Below are 12,065 nucleotides of genomic sequence, written 5' to 3' on the forward strand. Positions count from 1 at the left end.
GGAAAATTTTGGTGCTAACTTCTGGGCGAATTTGTCGGCCGCGGATGAGAGTGGGTGGTCCCTTTTCATCACCTGATCGCCTATGCGTGGCTTCCATTGCCGTCTGCGTAAGTCGTAGTGTTTTTTCTGTTGCTTTGAAGCTTTGGCTAGGTGCCCTTTTATCTCGTCCCATAACTTGGTGATGGACGGTGGTACGGTTGGTGGCTCTGCTGGTACTGCTCCCTCCGTGCGCACTTGCTGCGGTGCTGTAAGGTCTCTACCGAAGTTGATTTCTGCTGCTGATGCTGTTGTCGACTCGTGGCTAGCCGTGTTTATCGCGAATGCTATTTGCGGAATCTCCTGGTCCCAGGTGCGGTGGTCGTCCTTGCATCGCTGAGCTATCATGGTTTTCACGACTCGGTTGGTTCGCTCGGTGGGGTTTTCGTGCGGGGCGTAAGCTGCCGTAAACTTGTGATCGATGCGGTGGTCGTTCAAAAACGCTGCTAATGCCTTCCCGACGAATTGTTTACCATTGTCGGTGAGGAAGGTTTTCGGGCAGCCAAATCGGTATATGACTCTTTCTTGGAGTGCTTTGATTACGCTTGTCGTTGTCGCTTGGCGCACTGGGATCAACTCCACCCACTTGGAGAATTTATCCACCATGACGAGGAGACAAGTATTTCCTTGCTTGGAACGGGGCAGTGGTCCCACGAAGTCAGCGGTTACTATTTCCCACGGCCGTGATGATTGCATGGTTGCCATCAATCCTGCTGGGCGTCTTTGCTCGACTTTGTATTCTGCGCATCTGATACACTTCCGTACGTGTTTGAGAACATCGCGGAACATCCCGGGCCAGTAATAGTTCTGTTGTGCTCTCTTAAGCGTCTTCTTCACCCCGAGATGTCCGGCGGCGGCGGCGTCATGGACTTCTTGTAGTACGTCCTTTCGTCGGTCGGCTGGGATGCACAGCTTCCATTGCGGTGACCGCGAGAGTTGATTTCTCGGGGAAATGTGGCGGAAGAGTCGGTTATCGACGATCTGGTAATCTGGATGTGCTTGAGGTTTTTCCCGCACCTGTCTTGCTTTCCTCTCGTGCCAGTCGTTTGTTCCGTTGGTTATGGCGTACAAAATGTCATCATCGGCGTGTTGTAGCGGGCAGCGGGAGAGTGCGTCGGCTACCACGTTCTGTGCTCCTTTTCGGTATTCTATCTCGAAATTATATTGTTGCAATTCCAGTGCCCATCTTGCCAGACGTCCAGAGGGGTTTTGGAGCGAGTGCAGCCATTTTAGTGAGTGGTGGTCGGTGATGACGGTGAAGTGATATCCCTCCAGGTACGGTCTCATCTTACGGATACCCCATAGCACGGCGAGGCATTCCTGTTCGGTGGCCGAGTATCGTTTTTCCAGCTGTGTTAGGCTTCGGCTGGCGTAAGCTACTACGTTTTCGTGGTCGGAATGGCGTTGATAGAGCACGACGCCCAGGCCCTCTCCGCTCGCGTCGGTCTGGAGAAAAAACGGTCGAGAGAAGTCCGGACAACAAAGTATCGGCGCGCTGGAGAGCTTATCCTTGAGTGCTTGGAAAGCGTGATTTTGTTGCCCCTCCCATTTCCAGACTTGTCCCTTTTTCAGCAGTTGGTTAAGCGGCGCGGCGAGCGTAGAGAAGTCGGCCACGAAGCGGCGGTACCACGACGCTAGTCCAAGAAAACGGCGGAGCTCTTTGAGCGTTTTCGGTGCGGGCATCTCTTGTACAGCGGATACTTTTGCTGGATCGGTGTGAATTCCTTTCGAACTGATGACGTGTCCTAGGTAATGGAGTTGTTGCTGGACGAAGCTGCACTTTTCGAAGTTTACTTGCATCCTGTGTCTTTGTAGGCGCTCGAACACTTCCCTCAAGATCGCCAAGTGTTCTTCGAAGGTATCTCCCAATACGATGATATCGTCCAGGTAGGCGAAAACTTTTGGTTGGAGTTCGGGCCCAAGTATCGAATCCAGAGCGCGTTGAAAGGTAGCCGGAGCAGAGTGTAGGCCAAATGGCATGACTTTCCACTGGAACAACCCTCTGCCAGGAACTGTAAATGCGGTGTATGGTCGGGATGCTCTGGCGAGCGGGATTTGCCAGTAGCCGTTCTTCAAGTCAATGGTCGAGATGAATTTCGCCTCTTTCAGCTGGTCGAGAATGGCTCCAATTTGCGGCAACGGGTAAGCGTCTGGTTCGCTGGCGGCGTTGAGCTGACGGTAATCTATGCACATCCTCCACGTGCCCTGTTTTTTGCGGACTAGCACGATTGGTGAGCTGTACGCGCTTCGTGATGGTTCTATTCTTCCTCCGGCTAATAACTCGTCTACCTCTTCGTTGATTACTTGTTGCATGGCCGGGTTGCGGGGGTAGTATCGTTGCTTCAGCGGTCGGTTGTGTTTGAGACGAATCGTATGCTCGGCTGCAGTGCTCGGTCCGATGATTTCGCCAAACCGCTTTTGGTGATGCGCCAGGAAGTTTCCCAGTTCCGTGTTTTGTTCGTCGCTCAGGTGTTCTCGGTTCGTCAATGCACATAGCGTATCCAGTTCGGGTGCTCTCTTGGTCACGGTGGCCTCTAGCGGCTGGCCATCCAGCGTGAGGATGATTCCCCTCTTTCTTAGGAAGTCCATTCCGAGGATTACCTGTTCGGCCAAGTTTGGGATAACGGACAGCATCGCGTCTGTGGCTCGTCCTTGATACACAATCCTTGCCGGGTAGGAATTCGAGGTAAAGACGCACGTTTGGTCTGCCAGCTGGATACTTCGCTTGTTGGGGCGTGCCTTGATGTTGTTATTTTCTAGGTGTTTCCGTACGGTGTCATCTACATAGGATAGGGTGGCGCCGGTGTCCACTAGTGCGCGCACGCTCATGTCCTCGATGACCACTGGTATATAGAATCGGCCATCTACTTGTGTTTTTGCGGTTGATTTGCCGGCGGGTGGTTCCCTCGGCTTCTCTGGTCGGACGTACGGTGCTTGGCGGCTTCCTTTAATAGCGTTGGACGGCGTTCGGGATGCGTTCTCGGTAATTGGGCTAGTCGGAGGGCATGGGCAGTCCCTGGAGAGGATGTTGTCTTGGCCACACCGGGAGCAGAACTTCCTCCAGGGGCCCTTACATTGGAAGCGGTGGTGTCCGCGTTCCTTGCAGCGCCAACAGCACTCTTTGCTGTCGTATTCCATGGGTAGGTGGTATAGGCTGTGGGCCACCATTTTTCCCTGTTTCGCTTCCTCGCCTCTTAACAGCTCATACTCTTCCGTTAGCTCCAGGAGCTCCTCGATCGTCCTAAACTCGCTGCGTTTGACGAAAAGGCGGTATTCCACGCGTAGACCATCATAGATCCGTTCGAGGTGATTCTCTTCGCACATCGTCGGGTGTTGGCGGATCAGCGTTTCCAGTGCGAGGATGTAGTCCTTGGCCTTCTCTCGGCCTTGCTGTTTGCGTTGTCGGATGGCCTCTTCCAAATGTCGTATGTGTCGCTTAGGTAGAAAAAAATTTTGCACCTCCCTCCGCAGATCGCTCCAGCGGTGTATGTGTTGCTTACGGACGCGGTACCATTGCAGTGCCTTCCCACGTAGAAGCTCCGGCAGTGTTGGGAGGAGTCGGTCGACGGGGATGCGGTAGCATTCGGCAAGCTCCTCTATCCTCTCAAGAAATTCGTGCAGTGACTCCTCCCCTGAAAAGTGCAAGTCCCAGCGGCGAACGGTATTCATAAGTTCACCGTCGCTCATTTCGTCTCGTTTCGGTAATGCGTTCTCTCCCTTTCCTCCGTGCGGCTGTGGGCTGTGGATCTGGATTGAAGGGATCGGCTTTGTTGTTGGCTGGGGTAGCGTAGCGAACTTCCCCTCTTCCTCGTTCACTTCTCGTTCCAGCTCTTTCAACAGGTCTTCACTGGATTTCCTGGCGCGTTTCGCTCGCACGTAAGTACTCAGTGCGCGACGCAGCTCGGCTACGGTTTGGCCTTCCACGTCGATTCGGTGTTCCTTACACTCCTCGATCAGCTTCTCCTTCCTAAGTAGGTAGATCCAATTGAGCGAGTCGGTGTTCAGCAGCGTGCCTTCCGGAGCCTGTGTGTGTGTTGTTTCTAGCGATGTGTTCGTTGAACCCGCCCCGGCAGTGTTGGTGGTGGTTGCAGTTGTTTTTCCACGGTCATCTGCGGAGGAGGGTCCCTGCTCGGGCGCCATTTATGAGGTGGGTTTTGCCTAAGGCTGGGGTAACGCTCAGTCAATCCAGAGTCGAGTAAAGGTCCCACAAACCCCTACTGAATAAATACACAATATTTATGTGTTACGAACACACGCACACACGGCTGGAGATATTAGGCGGACAGCAGCTTTCCGTCGCAAGATGGCGAGGGGGCGGAGCGTCGACTAACGTAGGTTCGGTAGGGCGGCTGAACGGTCGGGTAACGGACGGACTGGTACGGCGGTACGGAAGCAGCGGCGGGATAGAAGCAACGGCTTAACTGCGGTAGGATGGCAAGCGGCCAACGGTCGTCGTCGCAGTGGCGGGACGGATGCAGCGGCTTAACGGCGGTAGGATGGCGGACGGCCAACGGACGTCGTAGCAGCGGCGTGACGGATGCAGCGGCTTAACGGCGGCAGGGTGGCGAACGGCCAACGGTCGTCGTAGCAGCGGCGTGACGGATGCAGCGGCTTAACGGCGGTAGGATGGCGGACGGCCAACGGACGTCGTAGCAGCGGCGTGACGGATGCAGCGGCTTAACGGCGGTAGGGTCGCGAACGGCCAACGGTCGTCGTGGCTGATGCGGCGGCAGCGGCGGTGGGCTACGGAGCGCGTACCAAGGCCGTGGTGAGAGGGGAGATGGGCTGGCGACGGGGTTTACCTGGACAGCGGCTGCGTGTTCCGGGCGGGATAGAATGGGCGTACCAGCGGACTTGTATTGGTCGGTCGGTCGGCTTCGGCAGGATCGGGCTGATCGAACGTCTTCGGCAGGCTCGGTAATCGGCGGGGTCAGTCACCTGCGGGAGAAACTGCGAGGACTCGGGTTAGTGCTGGTTTCACCGCTGGACACCCCCGCCTCCCTACTTGCACACTAGTAGAAGGTGCGTAAGGGGGGTGGGGTTGTACCAGCCGAGGCGCCGTGGGTCGACCCGTGGCGGAGGGGAAGTGCACCCTAACGGCACAGCGGTAGCCCCTTGTGCGCACGCATCGGCTCACGGCCGAAACCAGAGCTGCGGAGAGGGGGTCGTGCGGTCGTTCGGGCGGCGAGTCATTCCTTACCAGACCAGGACGACGGAGGGAAGGGTAGTCCGAAGACACCACTCGCGTCATCCTGGTGCAGCAGGGGGTGACTCGCGCCACGGCCGCACCCTCTTCTCCCCAGCTAACTAGAGGGAGTGGTTCCTCCGCTCCGGCCAGCCTACTAAAATCAGAGCTGAGGGGGGAGGGGGTTATTTGGTCATTAAGGCAGCGGGCCGCTCAACACCAGGGTGGGCGACGGAGGGAAGGATAGTCCGAAGACACCACTCGCGTCGTCCAGCCCAGGTGAAGGGTGACTCGCGCCATGACAGCGCCCCTTCCGCTCAGTCCGAGCCGCGGGGGAGGGGGGTTATTTGGTCATTAAGGCAGCGGGCCGCTCAACACCAGGGTGGGCGACGGAGGGAAGGATAGTCCGAAGACACCACTCGCGTCGTCCAACTCTGGTGGAGGGTGACCCGCGCCATGACAGCGCCCCCTTCCACTCGGCTAGCTAGCCGGAGTGGCAATTTTGTCTTTAAAAAGACAACCACTCCCGCTGGCTCACCTGCGAGGACTGAATTGCAAAAATGCAAATTCAATGTTTATATGGGTGGTGCCGCAAACTGGTTGAGAAGTCAACGCACCATTATTGTGCTTTTTCATTCGTTTGCTATCAGTGGTTGTTGACTATGCTATACAAGTGGTTTTTGGCTATGCTATAGAAACTGGTTGAGAAGTCAACGCACCATTATTGTGCTTTTTCATTGGTTTGCTATTAGTGGTTGTTGACTATGCTATACAAGCATAAGTACAAGTGGTTTATTGTAACGCTACGTTACACCTTGTTTTTTCCGCCGTTCGTTCGTGCTGCAACGGCGGCCGGAAACTGCGCATCCCGTTCCTGCTCGTTGACGGTCTCGTTTCGGTTTTTGCTCTCTCTTCCTCCACCTGCTGAGCCCAGGACTTTGTCGGCCCCATTAGGTGGATTGACAACGTGTCATCGGACGGGTTTTCGTCGCCAATGGTTGTTGCATCAACGCGTTCAGAAAGACGCTCATCTAGATGGAGCGTGGTGTGGTCCTTTTGCTGGCACCGTTTGCAGCGATATTTGCTATTGCACTTGTCCACGCGGTGAAAGGGCGACAGACAATTCCGACAGTATTTGTGCAGCAGCACGGCCCGCAACCTCTCCTCCGGGGATTTTTTTCTGTATTCGGCACAGAGGCGGAGATTATGGTCCCTGCCGCAGAGCTGGCACGCGACGTCGAAAGGCTTTGCGCCTCCCTCTGACTTGGCCAATAAGGTTTGGTAACGGGTCATGCTCTGAAAGAATATTGGTATCATTGATCATGCCCAAATTGGGGTTGGCGGAATGTTGTTTGGGTGGCGTAAACAAAAAAAAAAAAAAAAATTATCTCATATATTTTCGCAAGAGAAAAAAAACATTTTATTGAAATAAAATTTAATTGAAATAAAAATTAAAGGCCATAAGTAAATACTTATGCGCGCACAGAAACGAAGAAAAAACGGATTTAGCACACATCCATGCGATGTGGCTGGTGCTTTAGCGCCTTTACCTAAACGATTTTTAAGATAAATATAAAATAAACAAGTAAGGACGGGACTGTCTTCGGCTATGCCGAAGACTTCATACCTTTCATGAATGGGGCTGAACAAAAATCTTATCCCGTTCGTAATCTCCGAATAATCGGATGTATAAGATAAGAAATATCTAGTGAACAGATCTACATACCTAAACGATTTTTAAGATAAATATAAAATAAAAAATAGGTAGGTACTTTGTGTGAGGATGCAAAGTTTCAGATTTTTTGTGGTCTGCGTGTAAAAACCATGACTACGAATCACGTATTTCAACAATATATGACGTAAACGTAACTATTTAATGAAATGTTTTGAATTTTGAAGCTTCTAGCCGTAAAAAAGGGGCAAAAAAATACGGTTTATATGGGGTATATAATATATGTACCACCGATCTCTATGATTTTTTCAGACAACAATATATGCTATATACGTAAGCATTTGGTGAAATTTGAAGCTTCTAGCTGTTAAAACGGGGCAGAAATTGCGCAAAGTTTCTTATCTGAACAATAGGTTGTATGAGATATATACTATATATACCACCGATCTCAATGATTTTTTCAGACAACAATATATACTATACACGTAAGCATTTGGTGAAATTTGAAGTTTCTAGCTGTTAAAATGGGGAAGAAATTGCGCAAAGTTTCTTATCTGAACAATCGGTTGTATGAGATATATACTATATATACCACCGATCTCAATGATTTTATATATACCACCGGTCTCTATGATTTTTTCGGACAACAATATATGCTATACACGTAAACATTTGGTGAAATTTGAACATATCTAAACGATTTTTAAGATAAATATAAAATAAAAAATAGGTAGGTACTTTGTGTGAGGATGCAAAGCTTCACGTTTTTTGTGGTCTGCATGTAAAAACTACGACTACGAATCACGTATTTCAAAAATATATGAAGTAAACTTAACTATTTGATGAAACTTGATGAATTTTGAAGCTTCTATCAGTAAAAAAGGGGCAAAAATGACAGTTTGTATGAATTATATTATATATATATATACCACCGATCTCTATGATTTTTTCAGACAACAATATATGCTATATACGTAAGCATTTGGTGAAATTTGAAGCTTCTAGCTGTTAAAACGGGGCAGAAATTGCGCAAAGTTTCTTATCTGAACAATCTGTTATTTGAGATATATACTATGTATACCACCGATCTCAATGATTTTTTCAGACATCAATATATGCTATACACGTAAGCATTTGGTGAAATTTGAAGCTTATAGCTGTTAAAATGGGGTAGAAATTGCGAAAAGTTTCTTATCTGAACAATCGGTTGTATGAGATATATACTATATATACAACCGATCTCTATGATTTTTTCAGACAACAATATATGCTATATACGTAAGCAATCGGTGAAATTTGAAGCTTATACATACTTATATGTAGCTGTTAAAATGGGGTAGAAATTGCGAAAAGTTTCTTATCTGAACAATCGGTTGTATGAGATATATACTATATATACAACCGATATCTATGATTTTTTCAGACAACAATATATGCAATATATGTAAGCAATCGGTGACATTTGAAGCTTATAGCTGTTAAAATGGGGTAGAAATTGCGAAAAGTTTCTTATCTGAACAATCGGTTGTATGAGATATATACTATATATACAACCGATCTCTATGATTTTTGAGACAACAATATATGCTATATACGTAAGAAATTGCGCAAAGTTTCTTATCTGAACAATCGGTTGTATGAGATATATACTATGTATACACCCGATCTCAATGATTTTTTCAGACATCAATATGTGCTATATACGTAAGCATTTGGTGAAATTTGAAGCTTCTAGCTGTTAAAATGGGGCAGAAATTGCGCAAAGTTTCTTATCTGAACAATCTGTTATTTGAGATATATACTATGTATACCACCGATCTCAATGATTTTTTCAGACATCAATATATGCTATACACGTAAGCATTTGGTGAAATTTGAAGCTTATAGCTGTTAAAATGGGGTAGAAATTGCGAAAAGTTTCTTATCTGAACAATCGGTTGTATGAGATATATACTATATATACAACCGATCTCTATGATTTTTTCAGACAACAATATATGCTATATACGTAAGCAATCGGTGAAATTTGAAGCTTATACATGCTTATATGTAGCTGTTAAAATGGGGTAGAAATTGCGAAAAGTTTCTTATCTGAACAATCGGTTGTATGAGATATATACTATATATACAACCGATATCTATGATTTTTTCAGACAACAATATATGCAATATATGTAAGCAATCGGTGACATTTGAAGCTTATAGCTGTTAAAATGGGGTAGAAATTGCGAAAAGTTTCTTATCTGAACAATCGGTTGTATGAGATATATACTATATATACAACCGATCTCTATGATTTTTTCAGACAACAATATATGCTATATACGTAAGCAATCGGTGAAATTTGAAGCTTATAGCTGTTAAAATGGGGTAGAAATTGCGAAAAGTTTCTTATCTGAACAATCGGTTGTATGAGATATATACTATATATACAACCGATCTCTATGATTTTTGAGACAACAATATATGCTATATACGTAAGTATTCGGTGAAATTTGAAGCTTCTAGGTGTTAAAATGGGGCTAAAAATTGCGAAAATATATATATATATACTATATATATATACTATATATACCACCATATATATACTATATATACCACCGATCTTTATGATTTTTTCAGACAACAATATATGCTATATACGTAAGCGATCGGTGAAATTTGAAGCTTATACATGCTTATATGTAGCTGTTAAAATGGGGTAGAATTTGCGAAAAGTTTCTTATCTGAACAATCGGTTGTATGAGATATATACTATATATACAACCGATATCTATGATTTTTTCAGACAAAAATATATGCAATATATGTAAGCAATCGGTGACATTTGAAGCTTATAGCTGTTAAAATGGGGTAGAAATTGCGAAAAGTTTCTTATCTGAACAATCGGTTGTATGAGATATATACTATATATACAACCGATCTCTATGATTTTTTCAGACAACAATATATGCTATATACGTAAGCATTCGTTGAAATTTGAAGCCTCTAGCTCTTAAAATAGGGCAGTAATTACGAAAAGTTCCTTATCTGAACAATCGGTTGTGGGGGATATATACTATATATACGACCGATCTCATCAATTTTTTCAGGCAACAATATGTGCAATATACGAAAGTATATGGTGAAGTTTGAAGCTTCAATCTGTTAAATTGGGTAAGATATTACAAAAATCCTCTTTTTCTGAAAAATCGGTTGTATGGAGGATATATGCTATAGTGGTCCGATCGGGTCGGTTCCGACAAATGTCTAATCGGACACCCAAATACACCCGCTCACCAAATTTTATCAAGATATCTCAAAAATTGAGGGAGTAGTTTGCATACCAACAGACAGACGGACAGACGGACATGGCTAAATCAACTCAGCTCTTCAACCTGATTATTTCGGTATACTTAATGGTGGGTCTATCTATTTTCCTTTAAGGACTTACAATTTTCGGTTTCGTGACGAAATTAATATACCATTTCATTTTCATGAAAGGTATAAAAATAGGTAGGTACTTTGTGTGAGGATGCAAAGTTTCAGATTTTTTGTGGTCTGCGTGTAAAAACCATGACTACGAATCACGTATTTCAACAATATATGACGTAAACGTAACTACTTGATGAAATGTTTTGAATTTTGAAGCTTCTAGCCGTAAAAAAGGGGCAAAAAAATACGGTTTATATGGGGTATATAATATATGTACCACCGATCTCTATGATTTTTTCAGACAACAATATATGCTATATATGTACGTAAGCATTTGGTGAAATTTGAAGCTTCTAGCTGTTAAAACGGGGCAGAAATTGCGCAAAGTTTCTTATCTGAACAATCGGTTGTATGAGATATATACTATATATACCACCGATCTCAATGATTTTTTCAGACAACAATATATACAGCCCAATTCTAAACGAAAATTCCGTGCGAGTTTTTTCCCTTCTCCCAATCCTCGTATTCTAAATAAAAATTCCTTGTGAGTTTTTTCACTTCTCCCTTTCCTCCTATTCTGAACAATGTTCGAAAAAGCGGAAACCGGTTATGGGAGAAGAGTAGGTATTATGAATGTGAGGGAGAGGGAGATTTCTCTACCATTTCATAGGAGTTTTTTCACTAGTTAAATTAAAGGGAATGCATCAAAATAGTTAAAGGAAATTGGTTATTTTAAGAAAGAACACTTATTTGTACAAACTTGTTCTAAAATATGTATTTACATTCTACCCCAATATTCTCACTGTTAATACAACAACAACAACAACCACGATATTTATTTTAAGTCATAAGCAACGGTAGAGCTCTTGGTATACATATTTGATGCAGCCATCCAGAAATTGTGCAAGGATTTTTTAATAAGGCTTAAATAGATTTTGGCATATGAAGAAGTAGGAATTCAACTCAACTTGGCCGCCAGAAAATTGCTTTGCTGAACGAAAGCAGGCAACTCCGGCAGATTTGTGTTATGCGGCCGTCTTCTTCTTATGTTCCGCTGTTGATATTGCTGTGGCACCATTTCATTACTAATTTCAGTGAATACCACATGAAATGCAATTAATACTGTGCATTGTTTATATTTTATTTCTTAATTTCCAAAAAATTTGCAACAATAATTAAACTTTTCAATTTTTTAAACAAAATAAGAAATGTGCAACGAAATTTCAATTGACAAAACAGCTGGCTTCGAAAATTCGAAATTCCTATTCCCCAATTATTGTTCTCCCTAGGAGAACAGAATTGGAGGAATTTTTCCGCGGGAATAAAAAAATCCGCGAGAACAAAATTCCGCGAGAATATTTAGAATTGGTCTGATACTATACACGTAAGCATTTGGTGAAATTTGAAGCTCCTAGCTGTTAAAATGGGGAAGAAATTGCGCAAAGTTTCTTATCTGAACAATCGGTTGTATGAGATATATACTATATATACCACCGATCTCAATGATTTTATATATACCACCGGTCTCTATGATTTTTTCAGACAACAATATATGCTATACACGTAAACATTTGGTGAAATTTGAACATATCTAAACGATTTTTAAGATAAATATAAAATAAAAAATAGGTAGGTACTTCGTGTGAGGATGCAAAGCTTCACGTTTTTTGTGGTCTGCATGTAAAAACTACGACTACGAATCACGTATTTCAAAAATATATGAAGTAAACGTAACTATTTGATGAAACTTGATGA

Source organism: Eurosta solidaginis, chromosome 3 (assembly GCF_040869045.1).
Source record: "Eurosta solidaginis isolate ZX-2024a chromosome 3, ASM4086904v1, whole genome shotgun sequence".
NCBI lineage: Eukaryota > Metazoa > Arthropoda > Insecta > Diptera > Tephritidae > Eurosta > Eurosta solidaginis.